The following is a 17,533-nucleotide window of genomic DNA, read 5'->3' on the forward strand; positions in this document are numbered from 1 at the left end:
TTAGTTAGCCTAGGGGTGGTCTCATCTGGATTTGTATCCTGTCCTCACCAGTGATTCACTTGGGGCAAATTATTTCACCCTTGCATGTCTTGGTTGCCTTGTATGTAAAATGAGATAGCAACTGTATTTACCTTAAAGTTTTGTTATAAATGACTTAATAAGAACGAGTACAGTATGGAGTAAGGACCCCATAAACGGTGGGAGTACCAGTCATAGCTGCTGTGGTCGGAGTGATGCTGATTGCGGTGATGCTGCTGGGATGATGATAATGGAGAAGGTGGTGATTATGGGGATAATCCTGATGATCATGAAATTGATGATGGTCATTGTGAGAATGATGGTGGCGGTAATGACATTGAGGAGAAGGAGGAGGACAATGATTGGGATGAGGATGACTTTTGTGCTCACAGCAATAGGAACAGCATATGCAAATGCCCTCAGGTTCAGGAATAGCATATGCAAATGCCCTCAGGTTGGAAGCATGCTCCGCCTGCAGGGTAGGAAGTGCTAAGAAGAGCTAGTCGTGTCTCTTAAGGCAGACAGACACAGGCTCTGCAAATGCCAAGTTACGGACTCTAGATCCTGAGCTTCTTCAAAATGTAATCAAACAGCTCTAAAAAAGGATCCAAGAATGCTATTATAGTTGACCCTTAAATAAGGTGGGGGTTATGGGCATTGACCCCCAATGCAGGTACTATTTGCATATAACTTTTGACTCCCCAAAAACTTAACTACTAATAGCCACTGTTGACCAGAAGCCTTACCGATAACATAAACAGTCAGCACATATTTTGTATGTTAAATGTATTACCTACAATATTCTCACAATAAAGTAAGCTAGAGAAAAGAAAATGTTAGGAAAATCATAAGGAAGAGAAAATACATTTAGTACTGTATTTATTGAAAAAAAATCCACATATAGGTGGACCTGCTCAGTTTCAAACCTGTGTTGTTCAAGGGTCTACCACACAGTGATGACTCAGATTCAGTTAAAATGTATTGAGTTCCCTGCCTTAAAAAGTCCTACCCTTATGCCAGCAGTAGTACCAAGGAACTCAGTATCAACAGAGTGCCTACTCTGGGGGGGGCAATTATTCATGTGTTGCTCCATTCTATCCTCATGACACTTGCCAGGCGCCAGACACAATACTGAATGCTGCCAGTATGTCGGTAAACAGGATACAGATATTATGCCTATTGCACAGAAAGGAAAATAAACAAGGCATAGAATCTTTAAGTAATTACCCAAGTCATGCAGCTAATAAATAATAAAGACAGGGTTTCAGCCAAGGCCCCAATGTCTCCTAGTTTAAAGCCCCTTTGTCTATGTACCACATTACCTTTGGTGCTTAGGCAGAGGACTACCAACTTACAGATGTAGAGCTGCAGGACTCGGGTCCTAGGCAACAGAGAAGTCCTCTCTTGCTTTATCCCTGGAGTGGGGAGCAGCTCCCCAAATGCTAGTAGAGTTCACAGAAAGTCCTCAAGTTGAGCAAACTGTACTTCGTAGTAACTGTTGATAAGAAACGACAAGAGGGGGAAAGGATGTAAGTGTTCACTGAGCCCCTATAGGATGGTAGGTGTTTTATGTACATTACTTCATGGGAGGTCAATCCCATTCCATACTCTTATTGCTCCCCATTTATAGAAAGAAGAAACTAAGACTCAAAAGGGTTGCAAAACTTGTCCAAGTTCACACAATGGGGAAGATCGTGTTTAATCGAGGACTGTCGGATTCCAAAGCCCAGCCTCATTAGCCCAACTATGTTCTTTTGTGGTGTAACACACACACACAAGCACACAGGCATACAGCCAAGCATAATGATGAACACTTAGATTTTACTCCAACTCTGAATGCATAAAAGTGTATCTAAATGCATAATGCTTCTAAAGACACACACACACACACACACACACACACCTTGGAGACCCAAGCAGGAAGAATAAAGCAGTGTTGCCCACTTTCCTTGTGCATTTAGGCTGCAGCAAGGCTTTATATATTTCCAAACACCTGGCTACCTCTCCTATGCTCTGTGAAGGGTAATGGATGATACAGCTGAGGTTTCAAGGTTGAGGATCTGGACAGTGGAAAACAGGCTTTCGTGGGCTGTTTATTTCATAGTGTCCTCAGCCCCTCCAGGAACTGAAGTTACTACATCCGTCCAGGCCAGGGGCTGAGCAGGGATGCTGGAAACGCACATGGGCCCATGAGCGATGTACTAGTGCTTGTACCTTTCTGAAGGCAATGGTTAAAAATGAGTTTCTAGGCAGACTCTGTTCCTTTCTAGCTATGACCTGAGCAATTCATTTAACTTTTGTATGCTTCAGCTTCACCGTCTGGAAAATGGAAGTCATGGTGTTACACACCTACCTTATCTTAGCTGCTGCTGAGATGATGTGGGGTAACAAACACCCTCAGATCTCAGTGGTTTGCCACAGCAAGCATTTCTCACTCACAGGCCTGTAGGCCAGTGGGGCAGCTCTGCTTTAGGCCAGAGGATGAGTTCCAGTCTCTTTCATTTTAGGATAAAGGGAAGCAGGGATCTGGAGCATGATCTTCCCATGGCCAGTCACAGGAGTGCAAGAGGGCTGGACGAATCACCTGAGCACATTTGAGGATTTTGGTTAGACGTGGAAGTTCATTGCATCCACTCACCTCCCAATAGCTAAAATTAATCCCATGGCCAGGTCTAAAGTCAGTGAGATGGCGGAAGAATATTCCACCCACAGGGAAGGCATGAAAGAGGAGATATTCCAGTTACTACTGGAATATAAAAACGTACTCCAAAACATAGCAGCCCAAACCAGCCACTTCATTTCACTAGTTACTGTATCGGTCAGGATTTGGGGGAAGGCTCTGCTGGATTCTCTCCTGGGGTTGTAGTCCGCTGGCAGCTGGGGCTGCTGTCATCTGAAGGCTCAGCTGGGCTGTGGACCAAAGTGCCCAGATGTGGCTTCCCCAGCACAGCCGTCTTGGGGTAACTGGATTTCTTCCATGGTGCCTGGCTTACTGGGTGCATGACCCCAAGAGGCCCAGTAGAAACTGCATGGCCTTTTCTGACCTAGCCTCCAGAGCAGCATCAATTCCATGGCATTCTCCTTGTTACTAGTTAGTCACTAAGAACAGCCCAGATTCAAGGGCAGGGGACATAGACCCCAATGCTCAATGGGAAAAGTATCAAAGAATTTGCAGGCGTGGTTTGAAACCATCCTAGGAGGCACCAGAGGAAGAGAAATGAATAAATAATATTGTCTACCTACTCCCTCCCCATAGAAGTTGTAGAGATAATGTGCGTGTGACGCAGAGCAGGCAGTTCATAAACGGTAGCCATGCAAACCAGAGTCACTGGGCAGAGATGCCCCGTGATCCACCCATCTTGCTTATTCACTTGGTAGAGCTAACTGGACTACCTTGATGAGGCCAAAGAACAAGAGGACTACTGTTCACAGCCCACTTGCAAGGTGCCAAGTACTGTGCAAATCAGTTTCCAACCAGGGTCTAATTTCAATGAGCTTGTGAGGCAACACTGTTGCTGTTATCTGGAGGATCCGAAAACACACATCTACTCATCACCTCTAAAAATGCCATAAACATGCTGCTGGAGTGAACCAGGGAGAGCAGCCAAGCATCCCCTCTCTACCCCTCACCCCTCCTCCTGGTTTAATGATCCCGACAACTAAAAGTCCATGCAATTTTCTCATCCCCTGTCACAGCACCAATCCCACCACATGTCACCCTGATCCGACTGCCATGTCCCAGAGAGCTCCTTGGAAACGGGGACCATGTCCGATCTAGTTCTGGACTGGAACCCAGGGCAGGGCCTGGCCCCAAGGAACATGGATATCTTCCATATGTTCTCCCAGGTCCACTTGCTATGCTTCTCTACCTGTAGGGACCACATCAACAGTCTCCCTTGACCTCTGCTTCTGGCTCCGCTTGACCAGTGAGGAATCCTTGCAGGGGTCAGAAGACAGGAGGAGAATATGGCCAGGGTGTTTCTGTTTCCAGCTCCCTCTCTGCAAGGTTGCCTGGGTCTGCCTGTGTCTCAGCTGAGGGACTCACCTCCTACCCCCCAGCTTTCTCTCCCCAACTCCCTCCACCCAGGCTCCAATACCTGGTGCTCCTTCCTGCTCCCTCCCTTTGGATCTAAGGTGGGAACTAGCCCCAATAGGGCACTACCCTGTATGATTTCCCTACACCTTGCCCACAGCTTAATAGACTTTTTTTTTTTTAAGCAGCTCCACGTGCAGCGTAGAGCCCAACGTGGAGCTTGAACTCACGACACTGAGATCAAGGGTGAGACGCTTAACGAACCAAGCCACCAGGTGCCCCAATGAATAGCCCTTTTGTTAATTCCTCCTTGAATTAAACTAACTGGAGTGTTCCATCTGCTTCCCACTGACCGTAATAAATACAGAGGTGCTTGTACAGTCACCAGACATATGTGTTCCTAGCTATAAGGCCTAAGACCATGGACTCTCTTGGATGCACAAGCCTAGCCAGAAGATGCAGGATGCCATGGAGGGCATGGCCAGTCCTGTCTGCACTGAGTGATTAAACTGCCAGAGCACCTCCCACCTGGGCTGTCAAGCTTCCATCCAGGGCTCCATGGAGGGACAGAGGCATCTCTCTCCTGACAGATCAGTTACAGAGAGGATTCCAATTAGAGCCACAAGGGGCCTCGAATGCCTGACATATCTCACAAGTGATGGTGAATGAGCAGGTCCTACAGCGCCCTGAGGCTTGCCAGCCTGCTTCCCACCCTCTCCTCCTCCCATGAGGCTGGACAAGCACAGTGAGGCTTCTCCAGGCACATAGTCAGCCGAATGCTTCAAGCTCTCCACTTGAGAAAGTCTCCCAAAGCAACCCCCGGCAGGGAGTGTGATCACCATTATGTTTACTTACAGTCATGGCCAAAATCCCCACGCCCCCGCTCCAAACCCTGCAGTGGCTCCCATTTACCCTAAGGCCAAATGCTACCTGAGCCCTACCTGAACTCTCCTGTAACCCCAGACCAAGTCAAGGTCTCCTGTTTTATACTTCCAAAATAACCTAGACTCTCCCCGCTGGCTCTCATAATACTTGTGACTCATCAGTCACTTGTATAATCATCTACATTCTATTCTCCACTGTGGCACACATGTTAAAATCCAAGCGAGATCATGAAGCCAGAACAAGTCACTCTTTAGCTCAAACTCTTGGCTGGCTTCCCTTTTCACTAAGTAAATGCTGGCCTTCACAGTGGCCATGAGGTTCTATACAGTCAGGCCACTGTGACCTCCTGCCTCTCTTTCTCTTGAGCTCTGCTCCAGCCACCCTGGCCTCCCTTCAGTGCCTCAAACAGGCCCCTGCCTCAGGGCCTTTGCACACACTCCTTCCTTTGCCTGGAATACCACTGCCCATGTAGCCTCAGGATCCCCACCTACCACCTGTTTCTCTTTCATACGAAAACAATGATTCATGGATCACTACATCAAAAACTAATGATGTATGGTGACTAACATAACATGATAAAATAAAATTTAAAAATTAATTAATAAAAATAAAAGATTCACCATGCCCGGGCATAGGCAAAGACACAGGACAAAGGAACATTCTTCTTTTCCCCAAAAGCAAACATGCAGTAACTTTATGGGCAGAAAATAGCAGGCTCAAGTCACTGCCATTGTGGGACCTGGTTTTCCAAGGCCAGGGAAACCCTGGTGTACTGCCCGTTTTCCTGGTCCTTTCCTGGGTCATGTGACCACCGTTCTGGAAGTGAGGAGCTCAAGGCAAATATCAGCTCCAAGCTATGAGGCTCCCTTTTATGCCTGATTGTAAGTCACACACTGCATTTGTTTGGTAGCCTTTTTTTTTTTTAAATAACTTATTGAGGTAAAACTCCCATAACATAAAATCAACCATTAATGTGAGCAATTCAGTAGCATTTAGTACATTCACGATATTGTGTAACTATCACTTCTGTCTAGTTCCAAAACATTTCCATCACTCTGAAGTAAAACCCCTTAGTCATCAAATGGCTTCTCTCCCACCATCCCTTCCCCCTGGCCACTATCAATCTGTGCTCTCTCTGAACATGTCTATTCTAGATATTTCATATAAATGGAATCATAGGATACATGACCTTTTGTGTCTGGCTTCTCTCACTTAGCATCAGGTTTTGGAGGTTCACCCACATTGTAGCATGGATCTGTACTTCATTCCTTTTATGGCTGAATAGTATTCCATTGTGTGGATATACGATATCTGTTCATCCATTCACTTAATGGATATTTAGGCTGCTTCCACCTTTTAGCTATTATGAATGGTGCTGCTATAAACATGCATGTATGAGTTGTTTGAACATGTTTTCAATTCTTCAGGTATGTACCTGGGACTAGAACTGCAGAGTCATCCAGTGATTCTCTGTTGAAGAGCCACCAAAATGTTTTCCACAGTGACTGAACCATTTCACACTCCCACCACCAATATACAAAGGTTCCAATTTGAGCACATCCTCACCAACACTTATTTTTTTTCCTTTAAAAAAATTATAGCCATCCTAGTGGGTATGGGGTCCCATGGTAGTTTTGACTTGCATTTCCCTAATGACTTAACATGTTGAGCATCTTTTCATGTGCTTATTGGCCATTTGTACATCATTCTTTGGAGAAATGTCTATTCAAGTGTTTGCCTATGTTTTAACTCTCCCTCCTGGCTCTCATCATACTTGTGACTCATCAGTCACTTGTATAATCAACTCTAGAGAGAGTTTTAATGAGGTTGTTTATTTGCTGTTGATTTGGGGGAACTCTTTATATACCTGAATACTAGACCCCTATCAGATATATGAATTACAAATATTTTCTCCCTTTCTGCAGATTTTCTTTTATTTAAATTCAATTAGCCAAGGTATAGTACATCATTAGTTTTTGAAATAATATTCAATCATTCATTAGTTGACTATCACACTCAGTGCTCATGATATCAGATTTTCTTTTCACTTTGATAATGTTCTTCCATGCAAAAGTCTTTAATTTTGACAGAGTCCAATTTCTCTATTTTTTTCTTTTGTTGCTTGTGTTTTTGGTCTCACATCAGAGAGTCCATTGTTCAATTCAAGATCATCAAGATTTATTCCTATGTTTTCTCCTAAGAGTTTTAGTTTTAATTTTTATATTTAGATTATTGACCCATTTTGAGTTATTATTTTTCTATGATATCAGTTTGTGATCCAACCTCATTCTTTTGCATGTGGATATCAGTTGTCCCAGAATCATTTGTTAAAGATGAAGATATCCTTCCCATTGAATGGACTTGGCACCCTTGTCAAAAATCAATTGGCCAAGCACAGTTGATGGGGGGACAGAGCAAGATGGCAGAGGAGTAGGAGACCGGGATTTTGTCTGGTCTCAGGAATTCAGCTGGATAGGGATCAAACCATTCTGAACACCTACGAACTCAACAGGAGATCGAAGAGGAGAGTAGCAACAACTCTCTGAACAGAGAAGTGACCACTTACTGGAGGTAGGACATGCGGAGAAATGAATCGGAGGCGATATTCAGGAGGATAGACGGCGGGGGAGGGGCCTCCGTCTGCCAATTGTGGCAAGTGATAGAGCCGCGGAGCACAAAATCAGAACTTTTAGAAGTTGGCTCCGCTGAGGGACATCGCTCCAGTGGCTAAGCAGGGGGTGGAACCCTCACGGGACAGGTGGTCTCAGGACCCTCGGGGTCACAGAAAGACCGGGGGTGCCTGAGTGCGGCAGAGCTCCCAGGTATCAGAGCGGGGAAGCCGGCTGCAGAGACGGAGCTGAGGCGCGGGCTCTCAGCTCGGGGTTGCCATAAACCGTGATCTGCGGCCCAGTCAGGCCACTGCTCCTCCAGCAGGGACCCAACAAGCGACAGAGCTGGGAAGACTCCCCTTCCTCCCCTGGGAGGAGCGGCGCGGGAGCGCACCGCAGGGATCTGCTGGGTTTGGAGACTCCACACGGGGTCGGGTGCCAGAGATAGAAACGCTTGGTCACAGGCCGGGTGAGCACGGAGTGTGGCTGGAGACTGGAGAGACGGGAGTGACTGATGGCTTTTCTCTGGGGGCGCACTGAGGAGCGGAGCCCTGAGTTCTCGGCTCCTCCAGGGCAGAGATTGGGAGGCCGCCATTTTCACCCTCCTCCTCCAAAGCTGTACGGAAAGCTTGCAGGGAACAAAAGCTCCCGAGAGAAACCCAAGCACATTACTTAGCCCGGACCTGGCGAGGGTGGGGCAATTCTGCCTCCGGCAAACACATTTGGGAACCACGGCAACAGGCCCCTCCCCCCGAAGATCAGTAAGAACGGCCAGTCAAGACCAAGTTTACCGATCAATGAGAAGGGCAGAACTCCAGCGCTAGGGGAATACTGCACATAGAATCCATGGCTTTTTTACCATGATTCTTTAGGCTTTCAAAGTCTTTTTTTAATTTTTTATTGTTATGTTAATCACCATATATTACATCATTAGTTTTTGATGTAGTGTTCCATGATTCATCGTTTGTGCATAACATCCAGTGCTCCACGCAGAATGTGCCCTCTTTAATACCCATCACCAGGCTAACCCATCCCCCTACCCTCCGCCCCTCTAGAATCCTCAGTTTGTTGTTCAGAGTCCATCGTCTCTCATGGTTCGTATCCCCCTCTGACTTATTTCCCTTCATTCTTCCACTCCTGCTATCTTCTTCCTTTTCTTTTTTCTTAACATATGTTGCATTGTTTGTTTCAGAAGTACAGATCTGTGATACAACAGTCTTGCACAATTCACAGCGCTCACCATAGCACATACCCTACCCAAAGTCTGTCACCCAGCCACACCATCCATCCCACCTCCCAACACTCTATCAACACTCAGTTTGTTTCCTGAGATTAAGAATTCCTCATTTCAGTGAGGTAATATAATACATCTTTCTCTGATTGACTTATATCACTCAGCATAACACCCTCCAGTTCCATCCACGTCGTTGCAAATGGCAAGATCTCTTTCCTGTTGATGGCTGCATAATATTCCATTGTGTATATATACCACCTCTTCTTTATCCATTCATCTGTCGATGGACATCTTGGCTCTTTCCACAGTTTGGCTATTGTGGACGTTGCTGCTATAAACATTGGGGTGCACGTACCCCTTCGGATCCCTACATTTGTATCTTTGTGGTAAATACCCAGTAGTGCAATTGCTGGATCGTAGGGTAGCTCTATTTTCAACTGTTTGAGGAACCTCCATACTGTTTTCCAGGGGGGCTGCACCACCTTGCATTCCCACCAACAGTGTAGGAGGGTTCCCCTTTCTCCACATCCCCGCCAACGTCTGCCGTTTCCTGACTTGTTAATTTTAGCCATTCTGACTGGTGTGAAGTGGTATCTCATTGAGGTTTTGATTTGGATTTCCCTGATGCCGAGCGATGTTGAGCACTTTTTCATGTATCTGTTGGCCATGTGGATGTCTTCTTTGGAAGACATCCTGGATTTTGATGCCTGATTCCTTCCTCACATTAGGGAAGTTCTCTGCTATTATTTGCTCCAATATACCTTCTGCCCCTCTCTCTCTTTCTTCTTCTTCTGGGATCCCAATTATTCTAATGTTGTTTCGTCTTATCGTATCCCTTATCTCTCGAATTCTGCCCTCGTGATCCTGTGGTTTATTTCTCTTTTTCTCAGCCTCCTTATTTTCCATCATTTGGTCTTCTATATCGCTGATTCTCTCTTCTGCCTCATTTATCCTAGCAGTTAGTGCCCCCATTTTTGATTGTACCTCATCAATAGCCTTTTTGATTTTGACTTGGTTAGATTTTAGTTCTTTTATTTCTCCAGAAAGGGTTTCTCTAATAACTTCCACACTTTATTCAAGCCCAGCTAGTATCTTTAAAGTCATGATTCTGAACTCTAGGTCCAACATGTTACTAGTGTCCATATTGAGTAGGCCCCTGGCTGACGGTACGACCTCTTGTTCTTTTTGCTGAGGTGATTTTTTTTTTTTGTCTTGTCATTTTCTCCAGAGGAGACTTCCAGTAAGTGGTCCCTTCCCTGTTCAGAGAGTTGTTGCTACTCTCCTCTTCGATCTCCTGTTGAGTTCGTAGGTGTTCAGAATGGTCTGATCCCTATTCAGCTGAATTCCTGAGATCAGACAAAATCTAGGTCTCCTACTGCTCCACCATCTTGCTCTGCCCGATCTCCAAACTTAATTTTTTAACTGTCTTTATTTTTTAATTTTTCCCCCTTTTTCAACGAACATCTTATCAATCCTTTTTTAAAAAACATTTTTATTTTTCATTTTTAGAGTCATATTCTATCTCTTCATAGTAGTTACCCTTATTTTTGGCATATATATGTAACTTGTTCTCTCTTCACAATTTTGAGATACAGTTTCTTCTAACATATCAAAATATACCCTAAATCTCTAGTGTATGGCTTTGTTCTAGTCTCCTGCCTGATCACATTCTCTTTTTTTTAATCCTCTTCTTTCTTTTTTCAAACAACTTACCAATTCCTTTTATAAAACTTTTTATAATTTTCATCTTTACATTCATACTCCATCCCTTCATCATATCAACCCTTATTTTATACATATATAAGTTTTTCTTTCTTTAAAATTTTAGGAGGCACTTTCTTCTAACAGGCAAAATATACCCAAAATCTAGTGTGTGGCACCGATCTATGCACCAGCCTGATCATATTTGATCATATTGTTTTTGTTTTGTTCTGTTTTTGTTTGTTTTTATTTTTTTTCTTTCTTTTCTTTTTTCTTTCTTTCCCTTTCTTTTCCCCCAGTTTCAGGTTTTTCTGATTTGTTTAGAGTATATATACTGGGGATTTTGTTACCCTGTTAGCATTTTGTTCTCTCATTCATCTTTTCTCCTCTGGACAAAAATTACAAGATGGAAAAAATCTCCACCTCAACAAAAAGAAGAAGACGTAGTACTGACTGCCAGGGACCTACTCAATACGGACATTAGTAAGATATCGGACCTAGACTTCAGAATCATGACTTTAAAGATACTAGCTGGGCTTGAAAAAAGCATGGATGTTATTAGAGAAACCCTTCCTAGAGAAATAAAAGAACTAAAATCTAACCAAGTCAAAATAAAAAAGGCTATTGATGAGGTGCAATCAAAAATGGGGGTACTAACTGCTAGGATAAATGAGGCAGAAGAGAGAATCAGTGATATAGAGGACCAAATGATGGAAAATAAAGAGGCTGAGAAAAAGAGAGAAAAAACTACAGGATCATGAGGGCAGAATTCAAGAGAGAAGCGATACCCTAAGATGAAACAACATTAGAGTAATTGGGATCCCAGAAGAAGAAAGAAAGAAAGAAAGAAAGAGAGGGGCAGAAGGTATATTGGAACAAATTATAGCAGAGATCTTCCCTAATTTGGGGAAGGAAACAGACATCAAAATCCAGGAGGCACAGAGAACCCCTCTCAAAATCAATAAAAATAGGTGAACACCCCAACATCTGAGAGTAAAACTTATGAGTCTCAGAGACAGAGAAAATCCTGAAAGCAGCTTGGGAGAAGAGCTCTGTAACCTACAATGGTAGAAACATTAGATTGGCAACAGACCTATCCACAGAGACCTGGCAGGCCAGAAAGGACTGGCATGATATCTTCAGAGCACTAAACGAGAAAAATATTCAGCGAAGTATACTATATCCAGCTAGGCTGTCATTGAAAATAGAAGGAGAGATAAAAAGTTTCCAGGACAAACAAAAACTAAAGGAATGTGCAAACATGAAAGCAGCCCTACAAGAAATATTGAAAGGGGTCCTCTAAGAAAAGAGAGAGCCTAAAAGCAACATAGACCAGAAAGGAACACAGACAATATACAGTAACAGTCACCTTACAGGCAATACAATGGCACTAAATTCATATCTTTCAATAGTAACCCTGAATGTAAATGGGCTAAATGCCCCAATCAAAAGACACAGGCTATCAGATTGGATTAAAAGACAAGACTTATCGATATGCTGTCTGCAAGAGACTCATTTTAGACCCAAGATTGAAAGTGAAGGGGTGGAAAACCATTTACCATGCTAATGGACACCAAAAGAAAGCTGGGGTGGCAATCCTTATATCAGACAAACTAGATTTTAAAACAAAGACTGTAATAAGAGATGAGGAAGGACACTATAATCTACTTAAAGGGTCTATCCAACAAGAAGATCTAACAATTGTAAATATCTATACCCTAACATGGGAGCAGCCAATTATATAAGGCAATTCATAACAAATGCAAAGAAACACATCGACAACAATAAAATACTGGGGGATTTTTAACAGCCCCCTCAATGAAATGCACAGATCATCTAAACAAAAGATCAACAAGGAAATAAAGACTTTAAATGACACACTGGACCAAATGGACTTCACAGACATATTCAGAACATTCCATCCCAAAGCAACGGAATACACATTCTTCTCCAGTGCCCATGGAACATTCTCCAGAATTGATCACATCCTAGCTCACAAATCAGGTCTCTACCGGTACCAAAAGATTGGGATCATTCCCTGCATATTTTCAGACCACAATGCTTTGAAACTAGAACTCAATCACAAGAGGAAAGTCAGAAAGAACTCAAATACATGGAGGCTAAAGAGCATCCTACTAAAGAATGAATGGGTCAACCAGGAAATTAAAGAAGAATTAAAAAAATTCATGGAAACCAATGAAAATGAAAACACAACTGTTCAAAATCTTTGGGATAACAGCAAAGGAGGTCCTGAGAGGAAAGTATATAGCAATACAAGCCTTTCTCAAGAAACAAGAAACGTCTCAAATACACAACCTAACCCTACACCTAAAGGAGCTGGAGAAAGAACAGCAAATAAAGCCTAAACTCAGCAAGAGAAGAGAAAGAATAAAGATCAGAGCAGAAATCAATGAACTAGAAACCAAAAGAACAGTAGAACAGATCGACAAAACTAGGAGCTGGTTCTTTGAAAGAATTCAAAAGATTGATAAACCCCCTGGCCAGACTTATCAAAAAGAAAAGAGAAAGGACCCAAATCAACAGAATCATGAATGAAAGAGGAGAGATCACAACCAACACCAAAGAAATACAAACAATTATAAGAACATATTATGAGCAACTATATGCCAGCAAATTAGATAACCTGGAAGAAATGGGTGCATTCCTAGAGATGTATCAACTACCAAAATTGAACCAGGAAGAAATAGAAAACCTGAACAGACCTATAAGCCACTAAGGAAATTGAAGCAGTCATCAAAAATCTCCCAACAAACAAAAGCCCAGGGCCAGATGGCTTCCCAGGGAAATTCTACCAGACATTTCAAGAAGAATTAATACCTATTCTTCTGAAACTGTTCCAAAAATAGAAATGGAAGGAAAACTTCCAAACTCGTTTTATGAGGCCAGCATTACCTTGATCCCAAAACCAGACAAAGACCCCATCAAACAGGAGAATTACAGACCAATATCCTTAATGAACATGGATGCAAATATTCTCACCAAAATATTAGCCAATAGGATCCAACAGTACATTAAAAGGATTATTCACCACGACCAAGTGGGATTTTGGCTGCAAGGTTAGTTCAACATCCGCAAATCAATCAATGTGATACAATACATTAACAAAAAACAAGAATCATATGATCCTCTCAATAGATGCAGAAAAAGCATTTGACAAAGTACAGCATCCTTTCTTGATCAAAACTCTTCAGAGTATAGGGACAGAGGTTACATACCTCAATATCATAAAAGCCATCTATGAAAAACCTACAGCGAATATCATTTTCAATGGGGAAAAGCTGAGACCTTTCCCCCTAAGGTCAGGAACGTGGCAGGGATGTCCACTCTCACCACTGCTATTCAACATAGTATTAGATGTCCTAGCCACAGCAATCAGACAACAAAAAGAAATCAAAGGCATCCAAATCGGCAAAGAAGTCAAACTCTCACTCTTTGCAGATGATATGATACTGTTTGTGGAAAACCCAAAAGACTCTACCCCAAAACTGCTAGAACTCATACAGGAATTCATTCAAGTAGCAGGATAGAAAATCAATGCACAGAAATCAGTGGCATTCCTATACACCAACAACAAGACAGAAGAGAGACAAATCAAGGAGTCGATCCCATTTGCAATTGCACCCAAAACCATAAGATACCTAGGAATAAATCTAACCAAAGAGGCAAAGGATCTGTACTCGGAAAACTATAATACTTATGAAATAAACTGAGGAAGACACAAAGAAATGGAAAAACATTCCATGCTCATGGACTGGAAGAACAAATATTGTGAATGCTACCTAGAGCAATCTACACATTCAATGCAATCCCCATCAAAATACCATCCACTTTTTTCAAAGAAATGGAACAAATAATCCTAAAATTTGTATGGAACCAGAAAAGACCCCGTACAGCCAGAGGAATATTGAGAAAGAAAAGCAAAGCTGGCAGCATCACAATCCCGGACTTCCAGCTCTATTACAAAGCTGTCATCATCAAGACAGTATGGTACTGGCACAAAAACAGACACATAGATCAATGGAACAGAATCGAGAGCCCAGAAATGGACCCTCAACTCTATGGTCAACTCACCTTTGACAAAGCAGGAAAGAATGTCCAATGGCAAAAAGACAGTCTCTTCAACAAATGGTGTTGGGAAAATTGGACAGCCACATGCAGAAGAATGAAACTGGACTATTTCCTTACACCACAAACACAAATAGACTCAAAATTATTGAAAGACCTCAATGTGAGACAGGAGTCCATCAAAATCCTAAAGGAGAGCACAGGCAGCAACCTCTTTGACCTCAGCCACAGCAACTTCTTCCTAGAAACATCGCCAAAGGCAAGGGAAGCAAGGGCAAAAATAAACTATTGGGACTTCATCAAGATAAAAAGCTTTTGCACAGCAAAGGAAACAGTCCACAAAACCAAAAGACAACCGACAGAATGGGAGAAGATATTTGCAAAGGACATATCAGATAAAGGGCTAGTATCCAAAATCTATAAAGAACTTATCAAACTCAACACCCAAAGAACAAATAATCCAATCAAGGAATGAACAGACATTTTTCCAAAGAAGACATCCACATGGCCAACAGACACCTGAAAAAGTGCTCAACACTGCTCGGCATCAGGGAAATCCAAAATAAAACCTCAATGAGATACCACGTCACACCAGTCAGAATGGCTAAAATTAACAAATCAGGAAATGACAGATGTTGGCAGGGATGTGGAGAAAGGGGAACCCTCTTACACTATTGGTGGGAATGCAAGCTGATGCAACCACTCTGGAAAACAGTATGGAGGTTCCTCAAAAAGTTGAAAATAGAGCTACCATAAGATCCAGCAATTGCACTACTGGGTATATACCCCAAAGATACAAATGTAGGGATCCGTAGGGGTACATGCACCCCGATGTTTATAGCAGCAATGTCCACAATAGCCAAACTGTGGAAAGAGCCAAGATGTCCATAGACAGATGAATGGATAAAGAAGATGTGGCATATGTATCCAATGGAATATTATGCAGCCATCAAAAGGAATGAGATCTTGCCATTTGCAATGACGTGGATGGAACTGGAGGGTATTATGCTGAGTGAAATAAGTCAATCAGAGAAAGACATGTAGGGCGCCTAGGTGGCTCAGTCGGTTAGGTGAATGCCTTCGGCTCAGGTCATGATCCTGAAGTCCCGGGATCGAGTCCCGCATCGGGCTCCCCGCTCAGCGGGGAGTCTGCTTCTCCCTCTGACCCTCTTCCTTCTCGTGCTATCTCTCATTCTCTCTCTCTCAAATAAATAAAATCTTAAGAGAAAAAGACATGTATCATATGACCTTACTGATATGAGGAATTCTTAATCTCAGGAAACAAACTGAGGGTTGCTGGAGTGGGGGGAGGTGGGAGGGATGGGGTGTCTGGGTAATAGACATTGGGGAGGGTATGTGCTATGGTGAGCGCTGTGAATTGTGCAAGACTGTTGAATCATAGATCTGTACCTCTGAAACAAATAATGCAATACATGTTTAAGAAAAAAAAAGAAGATAGCAGGAGGGGAAGAATGAAGGGAGGGAAATTGGAGGGGGAGACACACCATGAGAGACGATGAACTCTGAAAAACAAATTGAGGGTTCTAGAGGGGAGGAGGGTGGGGGGATGGGTTAGCCTGGTGATGGGTATTAAAGAGCACTGCATGGAGCACTGGGTGTTATGCACAAACAATGAATCATGGAACACTACATCAAAAACTAATGATATAATTTATGGTGATTAACAATAAAAAATTTAAAAAATCAATTGGCCATAGATATGTGGGTTTATTTCCAAACTCTCAATTCTATTCCACTGATCTATATGTCTATATTTATGCCAGTGCCACATTGCTTTGCTTCTTTTATATTTATGGTAAGTTCCAAAATCAAGAAGTCTGTGTCTTCCAACTTTGTTCTTTTTCAAGACTGTTTTGGTTTTGGGGGGCCCCTTGCAATTCCATGTGAGAATGAGGATTGGTTTTTCTATTCCTGAGGGGAAAAAAGGCCATTGGAATTCTGATAGGGTTTACACTGAATCTAATAATGTTAAGATAATTGTATGTCATCCTTCCAGGAACACAGTATGTCTGTCAATTTATTTGGGTAGTCTTTCATTTCTTTCAACAACATTTTGCATTTTTCAGTGTACAAGTATTTCACTTCCTTGGTTAAATTTATTGCTACATATTTTATTCTTTTGCATGCTACTGCAAATGGAATTATTTTCCCAATTTCCTTTTGGATTTACATGAGCATTCCTATATGCTGCAGATGGAAAACAATTTGATACAAAGTTTCTGAAGCTTAGTTTGGTAATTTATCTAAGAGTATATGTACCTTATGACCCAAACTTTCCAAGTCCAGGAATTTATTTTTTTTTCATTTTAGTAATATATTTTAATTTCCTTTAAAGAGATAACAAGATATGAAGATATTTGCACAAAAATGTTCATTCTTGATTATTAAAATTTGGAAACAACCTAAATGTCTGTCAACAAGAAACTAGTTAAATGATACATCCGTACAGTGGAATATTATTATAGCCATTTTTAAAATGATGCAGAATCATTTCATTAAAATGGAAAGATGTTCACAATAGGTTATTGAATTATTTTAGTTTATAAAACAGCATGTGCACCTCATAAATATATATTTATGTCACTACATATGCTTCCAAAGATCTGATAAGGTATTTGGACAAATGTTAATAATTTTTATCTTTGGGTGGTCATATTTGAGGGGTTTATTTATTTTCCTTTTAGAGAGAGAGAGTGAGTGCACACGAACTGGGGGAGGGGCAGAGAGAGAGGGAGAGAGAGAATCCTAAGCAGGCACCACACTCAACACAGAGCCTGACATGGGGCTGAATCCCACAACCCCGTGATCATGACCTGAGCTGAAATCAAGAGTCAGATGCCCAACGGACTGAGCCACCTAGGCACCCCTGAGGGTTTTTTTTTTTTTAAGAGATATTTTTAAAACTTGAAAGGAGAGGCGCCTGGATGGCTCAGTTGGTTAAGCGAC

At 42.4% G+C, this 17,533-nt stretch overlaps 1 long non-coding RNA gene across 1 annotated transcript in view; it reads right to left on the bottom strand.

Moving 5' to 3' along the window:
• LOC141370557 (uncharacterized) overlaps window positions 1-17,533 on the bottom strand; it is a 96,343-nt gene that overhangs the window by 34,509 nt on the left and 44,301 nt on the right. The window contains exons 2-3 of the long non-coding RNA XR_012374679.1: window positions 2,372-2,602; window positions 1,374-1,513 (exon numbers count right to left, since the gene is read on the bottom strand). This is a non-coding gene — a long non-coding RNA (uncharacterized lncRNA). The remainder of the gene's footprint in view (window positions 1-1,373; window positions 1,514-2,371; window positions 2,603-17,533) is intronic.

The sequence above is a fragment of the Callorhinus ursinus genome, unplaced genomic scaffold, assembly GCF_003265705.2.
Source record: "Callorhinus ursinus isolate GAN/ISIS: 27379988/994484 unplaced genomic scaffold, GSC_fseal_2.0 scaffold38, whole genome shotgun sequence".
In the NCBI taxonomy this organism is placed as follows: domain Eukaryota; kingdom Metazoa; phylum Chordata; class Mammalia; order Carnivora; family Otariidae; genus Callorhinus; species Callorhinus ursinus.